Here is a 10,218-nt window from a genome sequence, read left to right as displayed (position 1 = left end):
TACAGGAGCGCCTCCAAGAAGAGGCTGCGGAAGGGGTGGTGGTGATTAGGGGTTAAATTAGAGAGTGGGCAATTTGCACTTTCATCAGGACCTGCACCAGTGTGTGTGCACATCTTCATGTGCCTGTATTTGATTGACTGACAGGTTATGGATAGAATTTTTTGATAGGGAAAGTGGCAGGTGTCAGAACTGGACACTCTCTGCTAGGTTTATTCTGATGGGAACAGGAAGAGACAATCCCTTTCCCTCTTTCAAAACTCATACTTCTGTTGATGCAACCTAAGGACACATAGGCTTTTTGGTACCTGCACAATCCCGTTGACTCAATTCATACTTAATGTAGAATAGAACCCCTAGGATGTTCCTTGACCCTGAGCCACATTTTGGCCCACTCCAGCTCTCCTTCTGTCAATCACACCCTGTTGCTGTTGTCAAATCTGCTAGCCCAGACAGGATGGACAGCAAAGCCCTGTGGCTCACCACGTGCGACCTCTCTTGAGTCAAGCTGACAGTCATCTCACCAGGAGCTTTTGCCACCACACCGCTCTCCCTCTTGCCCAGCCCCGCCCCATCCATCCTTCCTCACTGGGCCACCCTGAAGGAAGTCCCACTACTTCAAGGACCCAACCTCCTCTTCTTCCCACCGTCATCCATCTGGGCCTGAGCACAGGCACCGCAAAGCAGAGGCAGGAGGTGAGACTGGCAACACTGCTATTTTCATTCTGACATTTTCAGTTTATGAAAAATCTCACTTGATGCTCATTCTGCTGTTTGCCATCTTTTGAAGGGGAAGGGCCGAGTCCCTTCCACCCTGGGCTGGATTCCTGATGAAATTCCCCATTTTTTCCCACACCAGCCCCTTCTTTATAAACTCTAGGACAGGGGCAATTGTGGAAAACCATAAATACAAACCCAGAATTAGCCTTAGATTAGACCCATCTGGAAGAGTGGGTCCAGGACACGGGAAAGTGGTCCTGCAGGGTCCACGTGGAGATCAAACTAGACCCAGGGTGGATGGGTCCTCCTGAAATCTTCTCCTCTCCAGGGCCCTAAGAGCGCGAGGCTTAATGTGGAGGCATCTCATGCTTCCCAGCCCCAACCGGGGAAAGAGGCAGCTACGAGATGGGAGGCTTGGCCAGGAGACCTCAGCCTTGGAGAGTTTAATTAGGGCATTGGCATTTTATTGGAAGGTTAGAGTGATTTCCACTCCTGGAGACATTAGGATGCCCAACAAATCCTGTCAGTGCTGTATAGTTCGGAAATACAATATATATTTTATTGTGGGCTTTGGTGTCTTCCTTTAAACAACTGCACAGCCTGATAAAGCAGAGACACTAGTAAAGCAGAACTGCAGAGGCACCAGCTAGGTCTTTATATATCGATGCGGGGCTCTCGAGGAAGCTGTGGCCTCCCTTTCTGATGGGGAAAAACCAGATGCTTGGTTAACCTGTTGGACCACACAGGTAACTGAGAGTGTGTTTCTGAGAAATTCTTCCAGATCTGGGACCTCAGGGGGTGTCTGGGAGAGTCCCCTCCCTTTTGAGGGTTTATTTTGATTTACTTCAGCAGTTGTCTGTTGGGTTATCCAAATCTGCTAGCCTGGACAGAGTGGACATTTCCTATGTGCCAGGCCTGCAGGGGCCATTGAGATGAATAGGGCACCATCCTTGTCCCCGCATGGCTCACAGTCTGGAGGGCGGAGGCGAGCTGTGGAACAATGAATGATAATGTCAGACAAGGTAGAGGGCAAAGAAAGTCACAAGGGGTGGTGGCAGTGTAGATGAAAGAGGAATGGATTCTGCCAGGGGAACATCTGGGAGGGTACCACAGAGAACATGACGTATGAGCAAGGCCTTGAAGTATGAAAAGATTTTAACTGATATCCCCCTGGGGCTGCAAACTTGCGTCACCTTCCATCTTCCTCATCTTAACTCAGTGTCTCTGCCGCCTGGGGAGTTTAGGCCAGAAACCCTAGAGACTCATCACCCACGTCCCACCTGTCACCAAGTCCTATTGATCCTACTATCAAAATATATATCAAATCTGTCCCCTTCTCTCCACTGCCACTGCCACTGCTCTCTTGCCTGGACGCTGCAGTATCTTCTCAGTAGATATTGGTCATGTAGGGCTACCCAGTCTCTTTTCACTGTATTTTCCATAACAGATCCTGGTTCTCATCTGGGGGATGTACCGCTTCACCTTCTAGGCATGTAATTCCAAGGAAGCTGGCCCCATCCCTAGCTCTAGGGGTAGAGCATGTGACCAAGGCCAGACCAATGGCTCCTTCCATTCCTCTGGCCAGTGATTGGTTCAGGGATGAGCACAAGACTGAGGTCAGACCATTCAGAGCCAATGAGACTCAATTCCAGAACTTGATTGTCTTATTAGTGAAGCAGACTCAACTCTTTCCTGGCTGTGCCTGGATAAGAGCAGGCGTGGGACTGGCACTATGCCAGCCATCTTGCCCCCATCCAGCATGGTCCTGGGGGAAAATGGAGCCACCTAGGGGTAGATGAGACAAGCGATGGAAAGAAAGAAACTGGGTCATGGCAACATTGTTTGAACCTTGATCAAGCCTCACCTGAATCCCTTCTCTATATCTGGGCTTTCAGCTACACTTATTATCAAATTCTGTTTTTCCATGAGCCTCTTTGGGTTGGGTTTTCTGACATTTGCAAAGGAATGATGTAGTTTCTTAGAATCTCCCCACACTCTCTCCTCCTTCTCCGCCCCCCCACAAAGTTTTTCACACTGTAGAATGTAAAACCCTTTAATGACTGTCCATTGGCCTAAGGATAAAATCGCCAAATTCTTAACGTGACCCATGAGGCCCAGCATGATTTGGATCCAGCTTCTTTCTCAGTCTCATTCGTTATCATCCAGCCATATTAAGTCTTCAGTTTTTCAAATATGCCAGCTTTTTTTTTTTTTTTCCAGTTCAGAGCCTTCCCATACACTATAACCTCTGCCTGGAACACTGTCTTAGCTCTCTCCCTGATGGGTTTGGACTCACCCTCCAGATCTCAGCTCAAAGAGGCCTGCTCTAAATGCCATTAGTCCCCGTTACACTTTCTCATAGCATCTGCTTTCATTCTTCATAGCGCTAACCCAATTTGCAGTTCGGTATGTACACACGTGTGTGTGTAGATGAATGTTTGTACACTCCATGAGGCCTGAAGCCATGCCTGTCTTGTTCATCATGCAATCTCTTAGGCCTGGAAGAGTTCCTGGTACATTCTAGAGGCTCAACAAATATTGTTTGACTGATGAGTGAAGAATAGGTGACGATTGGGTTGGGTTGGGTGATCCTGCCTGAAATTATAACAGGAGCAGCAGTTCAGGGCCTGAACAGGCAGTGTGTAGTTGAGGAAGTGTAAGAACCCTAGAGCAGGGACCAGATTAGAAAAAGTAGGCTAGGGCCAGACCACGAGGCCCTTAAGTACCTGAGATATTTGCTATTTAGTCTGTAAGCCAGTAATTTCCAAAGTCTTGCAAAATCCTCTGCAGAGGAAAAGACCAAGTAGAGCAGAAGTTACAGAAGCCTGAAAGCAGATGGATTCTCTAGGACCCTCTGGGAGAGGCACAATACACATGATCGTTCCAAGGCTCTGACAAGTCCTGTGGCGGCAGAATCGTAGGTTAACCAAGTGTCGACCTCAAAAATCTTTCTTTTCCTCCCACAGTAGTTATAATTGTAAGATGAAATTTCCATATTTCTGAGATAGGGGATTGTCTTACAACTGATACGCACATGTAACACAGGGTTCCTTTAAAGTCCCGGATAGTGGGTTATTTAATAGAGTTTTATTAATAGGGCTCCTTACAATTGACAGTATCCTAGAATAGAGGCCATAGGGGCCATGACTTGCAGAAGTAATGATCTATAGAAGCCACTTTTGAAGAAGTGAGGGACAAATTGTAACCTGTGTTTTGGGGCAGGCATTCCTGCAGCGGTATGAGTGGGTTGGGGTGCGGATGAAGGGGTTAGAAGCCTGGAATCTGGAGCTCCCGCTGACAGGGCTGTGAGTGAGGTGCTGACTCTTGGTGCGTGCAAATAGGAGAATTTAATTAGGACGCTGGGGTATTGTTGAAAGGTTGAATCAATTCCCCCCCATGGAGGCCTCCCGTCTTCTCCTGTGAAAAGACAATCTAGAAGGTACCTATTGCTCTTCGTACAGCTGTCCAGAGATGTCTCTTGAGGGTGCCTGGGGACTGACGCTGGGCTCAGAGCCTTGGGGTGGGACCATGGCTCTTCTCCACCTTCAGAACAGATCCAGGGCTGAGGCAGGGCGGCTCTTCCCCTGGATCATTGCAAAGTCCTCCTAATTGATCTCCCTGCTCTGCCCTTGTCCCCCTGCAGTCTATTCTCAACCCCATAGCCCAAGAAATTTTTAAAAACATGTAAATCAAATCACGTCATTACTCTGCTCAAAATCCTGGGATGACCCCCCATTTCACTCTGCGGAAAGCCTAGGTCCTCACCAGGGCCAAAAAGGCACTGCCTGACCTCATCCCCTGTGACTCTCGCTGATCCAACAAGCTGCCTCAGGGCCTTTGCACTTACTGTTCCTCAACCTGGTACCCACTCCCCAGAGGGCCATATGGCTAACTCCTGCACTTTTAAGTCTTTGCTCCAATGCCGCTTCTCAGTGGTGCTTTCTCTACCACCTACTGAAAATTACACCCCCATCACTCTGTGTCCCCCTTTCCTGCTCAATTTCTCTTCATACCACCCATGCACCTTCTAACACACTGTAGTGGGCAGAGTTCCAGAATGCCCGCAGACTCTGGCCCCCTGGCGTACACACACCTTTTCCCAGTTATTCAATCAAACATGGATCTCGATGCAGCCGTGAAGAGATTTTGCAGATGGAATTAAGGTCTCAAATCATTAGCTGACTTTAACAAAGGGAGGTTATCCTCCAGGGGCCTAACCTGATTAGGTGAACCCTTCAAAGGGACTGGGTTCCCCTGGCGAGAGAGATTCAAAGCTTGAGGGGGTTTATTTTACATGTGTGTGTTCTCCATTGCTGGCTTTGAAGATGGAGGAGCCACACGGCTAGGACCCGAGAGCGACCTCTAAGAGCTAAGAGTAACCCCTACTGGCAGCCCGTGAAGATCTCAACGCCTCCAACATCCACACGACCTTGAAAGAGTTCCCCGAGCTCCGGCGGGGAAAGCAGCCCGGCTAGCACCTTGATTTCAGCCACGCGAGACTCTGAGCAGAGGACCCAGCTGACCTGTACCTGGGCTCCCAGCCCACGGAAATTGTGAGGTCATTTGTGTGTATTGTTTGAAGCCGCCAAGTGTGTGGTCATTTGTTATGCATCAATAGGAAACTAATACAATGAGATCCTACTATATAGCACAGGGAACTCTACTCGATGTTCTGTGGTGACCTAAATGAGAAGGAAATCCAAAAAAGAAGGGATATATGTATACGTCTAGCTGACTCACTTTGCTGTACAGTAGAAACTAACACAGCATTGTAAAGCAACTATTCTCCAATAAAAATTAATTAAAAAAAAAGAGATTTATAGTTTGGAGGTGAAACTCAAAAAATAAAATAAAATAAAATTGCATGTTTCCTCAAAAATACTAAAAAAAAAGAAAAAAAAGAAAATACAACAAACTACGTATTTCTTTTGTTTACTATCTGTCTCCCTTGATGGAATGGAAGCTCCAGAAGGTCAGGAATTTTGATCTGTTTTGTTTGCTGCTCTATCCTCAGCGCCCCAGCACGGTGCCTGCCATATAGTAAATAGGTGCTCAGTAAATGCTGGTTGAATGAATGAATGGGAGTGGGCCCCCGGCATAAGGACAGCCTTGCCTTCCAGGAGGTCGCTATCCATAGGAGGAGATACGCCCCATCAGTAAATAACAGGGTGGAAAATGCAAATGGAGCAGGAGAGGTGAGTGTAGCTTGTCTGCTATAAATCCCGCCTGGCTGCCCAGCAACAACGATCTGTGTTTTCACAGCCCCAACAAAGCCCTCTCCTCTGAGAAGAGCATCATTGAGATATTAGTGCACACCTCGGGTAATTAAAGCCGGCTTGGCGTCCCCCAACTCTCCTGCACTCTCTGGGAGGTTGCCTGGGGAAGCCTGGTCACCCCGTAGTCGCCCTGTGCTGAGAAGGAAGCCTCTCGAACACCTACCTGTCTAAGTAATTAACCTATTAAAATGAAAGTGATAAATCCTGGTGCCAAGGTGAGGCATGGGGCGGGGGGCAGGGTGTCTCTGCTGTGTTTCTTTCATTTCGATTTCAAAGCCCCTGTCACCATTGCTTCATAGCCACAAGGATAACGAGTCTGGGTGCTGTCCGGCTCCCAGGGATCAGCCACAGTGTTGAGGTCTGTGATGAGGCTGCTGTTCCCCAAAACCAGCAGCCCTGGTTTGGGACTAGCCGATGTTGCCCTCTGGTTGAAGTGGGTCAGGGTCTGGAGGGGTTTGGGGAGGAGATTCTGGACCCCTCCTCTCAGATTTCTGTGTCTCACCCCAGCTTCCCACTCTAGCTAGGCAGAGGTTGGAGCCTGAAGCCCAGGATCTCAGAATTCTAGAACCGGAAAGGACCAAAGAGATTCCTCATGATACAACTGGAGCCCTGAGGCCCAGAGGGGGCGAGAGATTTGCCTGAGGTCACACAGCAAGTCAAAGGCAGAACCAGTACTGGAACCCAGGCTCCTCCCACTATGACCATCTCTGTGATAACCTCACTCCACAGAGGGAAACAAAATCTCCATTTCCAGCCCTCCAAGGGTCTGTTTACAGTGTCCGAGCCCAGGCCAGGCATGGAGGATGCAGTGAGAATCTGAATCCCGGGAGGGGGCTTAGATAGCATGAGCCCCCGCAGACTCCAATTTACAGATAAGGAAACTGAGGCCCAGAGAGAAGCAGCGCTGGCCCAAGGCCTTCTAGCGAGTCAGTGGTGAGAAGCCAGGATTTCCAGCTCCTGGTCAGGGCTCCCTCTCCTCACTCCCTCCAAATCATCTCTTCCTGTTAGGAAGGAGGTGGCCTTGCATCAGGAGGCTTTGAAGGAGCTGGTGGGGAGGGAACACCAGGTGAAGGGACAGCTTGAATTAGCAGCGGAGGTGTGAATGGGCAGGTGTGTGCAGGACGCAGGCAGAGGTTCAGCTGGGTGGAGTGCAGGGCTCAGGAAGTGGGGGTGAGAGAGACCACAGGGCGGGGGCCTGGCGGGGGCACAGTCAGTATGTGTTAGAGGCGGGTGAGAAAGAGGAGATGTCGCTCCACGGTGATCTACTCCTGGCTGGCAGGAAAAAGTTCCTGTGGGGTTGGGCGGGGGGTGAGTGAGGCCACAGCCCCAGCTCTGCCCAGCATCTCCCCTCCCTCTCCTGCCCAATGGGTGCGTTCCTCACACAAGGTATGTGCCTAGTATTTGGGGGGGGATGAGACGTGGGGCCCCCTCTGGCCTCTTCCTTCTAGTGCCAGGTTGTATTTCTCTCTCCTTTGCTGCTGACCACATGCCTGACATCAAGTTTGCATTCCCTGTGGGATTATTTTCCTTTTCTTTCTCTCCTGGGAATGCTCACAATAGCCAGATGTTATTATTCCCATTTTAAAGATGAGGAAACTGAGGTCCAGGGCCTCATCTTTGCTCAGAATGCACTGACCAATTTCTGGGAATCCAAACAGTGTTGAGTAATAGATGAATAAGCCCAGACTCCCTGGGTTTCATCCTGGCTTCCCTAGTCATCAGCTCTGTGACCTATGGAATGTTACCAAGCTCTCTGGGCCTCAGTTTCCTTGTCTTCATCATGGGTTACTAATATATCTACTTGTAGGGTTGTGTGAGGGTCAAATGAGTGAATACACGTAAGTGTTTGAGAAATGTTAGCTACTGTCAACACCACTGTCATGACAGAGAGGGATCCCCGTGCGGAGTCCTGCCAGCGAGGGCGGCCCAGACAAGCCACTGGAGGCGCCCCCCCCCCGCTCCCCCCCCACTTCTACTTTGGCGCAGTTGAATCTGAAAACAATGAACCAGCCCCAGTAAGTGTTTTTAGTCCTGACAATAAGGGGAGGAAAAAAAAAGAAAAAAAGAAAAGAAAAGAGAGTGAGACCAAATTATTTTCTTCAGGGAGAAGGAAATCTCATTTGGACGCGCACTCCGTGCGGGGAAACGGCGGTGCAGGGTGTAATACATGATCTGTCCATCTCCATGCGGCTCCGGAATTGCTGCTGGCATTTCTAGTATGAAGCCGCCACGGGCTCCGCTTCCTATAATATCCTAATTAAAGGGCTGTTATTCATATGGGACGTGCTGTGGTCCAGTGACAGTCTGGTGGCTGAGAGTGTCCCGGGCCCCGGAGAGCAGAGGTTGGAGGCTGGGAGGCGCTGGCAGCCAGCTCCCCGCTGTGTGCTTCTCTGCTCGCTGCCCATCACTGACATCATCCACTGCCCGCTGCCCCCTACCCACCTCCAGGCCTGAGCTGTGGCATTGGGGAGTGTCAGTCCCCTCGGATGGGCAGGGGGGCCTCTGTTACTGTGAGGCAGGAGGTGGGGTGGGGATCCTGGAGAAGGGCTTCCAGGAGCTCCACAGGGTGGAGAGACAGGGAAGGAGCGGGACAGACTGCAGAGAGGAAGGAAGGAAAGGGACAGGAGCTGAGGCCCCCCTGACCCAGGTGCCAGACTAGGGCTCCTTCTGTCCATCATCCCACGGACCCACATGTCAATCTGTTGAGGCAGGTACCATGATGAATCGTTTCCCCGTGCCTCAGTTTCCCCATCTGCAAAGTGAGAGTGGGCTGAGCAGATTCTGAGGGCCTGAATGAGATGAAAGAGGGAGGGAAAGGGGACGGGAACGAGGGTGGACGGAGAGGAAAAGGGGGGAGGAGAGTTTGGGGGTGGAGGGGAGAGCGGCAGCAGCTGGAGTGCCATCCTTGAGGGAGTGGGGGCTTCAGCTGACAGAGACAGACTTCTGGGGAAGCCAGGGAGTTCTGAGCACTCTTCCCACAGCCAGGAATCAGGGGAGGAGCGCTGCTGCCCCCATTTTACAGATGTGGAGATTGAGGCTCCGAGGGGTTATAAAACATGCTCAGGGTCACACAGTTGACTAGTGGCGGAGCCAGAATTCAACCCCATCCAGTATTGCCTGACTCTAGATTCTAATTTTTTTCTTACACTCATTCCCGGGGAAGATACCAACACCTGCCAAGGGGCTCTTCCCAGCCCTCGCTCTCTGCCCCCAGACTCCCTTCCATCCCTAGACACAGAGGTTAGAAGGGAACAGGTTTGGGACCTCATTCTACTGGGAAAGGACACCAGAGCAGAGACACAATGGGCCCAGTGTGAGGGTGTGTAGGGGGAGGATGTGGAGGGGTAAGTGGGGAATGACTCTGAGTCATTACCCCCAAGGGCCACCCCCTGGGGGCCTCAGAATTAGAGGTCTCACCCCATTAGTCTCTATTCATTATCAGAACAGAAGTGAAGAGATGAAAGAGGTGGCCCTGAGGGGAAAGCTGGGGGTCAAGAGCACCCAGGGGTGTCTCTCCTTCACCCCTGCAGAAATACAGAAGGACTCCTGAGATCAGCCCCTCCACGGCCCCCCCGGTTCAGGCCTTGCGTCTGAGGAGGTGGCCTACAGTATGGTCAAGGGCTGAAGGGGAGACTGGGGTATGACCCTGGCTCTTGTCTACCTTCAACTCTTGGGCCTCAGTTTTCTCATCTGCAAATGGGCCTTATAGGCTCTGCTCTTATGATCTCAAAGAATGGCTGTGGGGACCCCAGGAAGTGATGGCTAGAAGGAGGACCAGTGATGTATTTTGCAGGACCCAGTGCAAAATGAAAATGTAAGCCTCTTGGTAAGAAGTTATTAAAGAATTTCAAGACAGCAACAGCAGAGCATTAAACCAAGCCTGGGTCCTGCTGACTACACGGGTCTCCTGAGCATGAAGCTGGCTCGGGTTAGAAGAAGTGAGGAACGGCAGGAGGGCCCTGCTCCCACCTGGTGCCTGGGCTCTGAGCTGGCTTCACATGGAAGCCAGACCTTCAGTGGTAGATCCTGGGTAGGGCTGGTGGATGGTGGGAACAATGGGTAATCTGGGGGTGCAGAGCTGCGGAGGGCTGAGGAAGGAGGCGATGGTGCAGGTGTGAGCACAAGCCCATCGTCCCCACACTCTCCTGGAGAGATTCCATCCTTTTGTCTGCCCCCAGCCTGCCTCTGAGCGAGCAGGGCCAGGGTCTCCCTTGAGAAGACTGCA

This window comes from Balaenoptera physalus (genome assembly GCF_965194825.1).
Source record: "Balaenoptera physalus genome assembly, chromosome: 10".
Classification (NCBI taxonomy): Eukaryota; Metazoa; Chordata; class Mammalia; order Artiodactyla; family Balaenopteridae; genus Balaenoptera; species Balaenoptera physalus.
Note: the sequence above shows the minus strand (reverse complement) of the source record.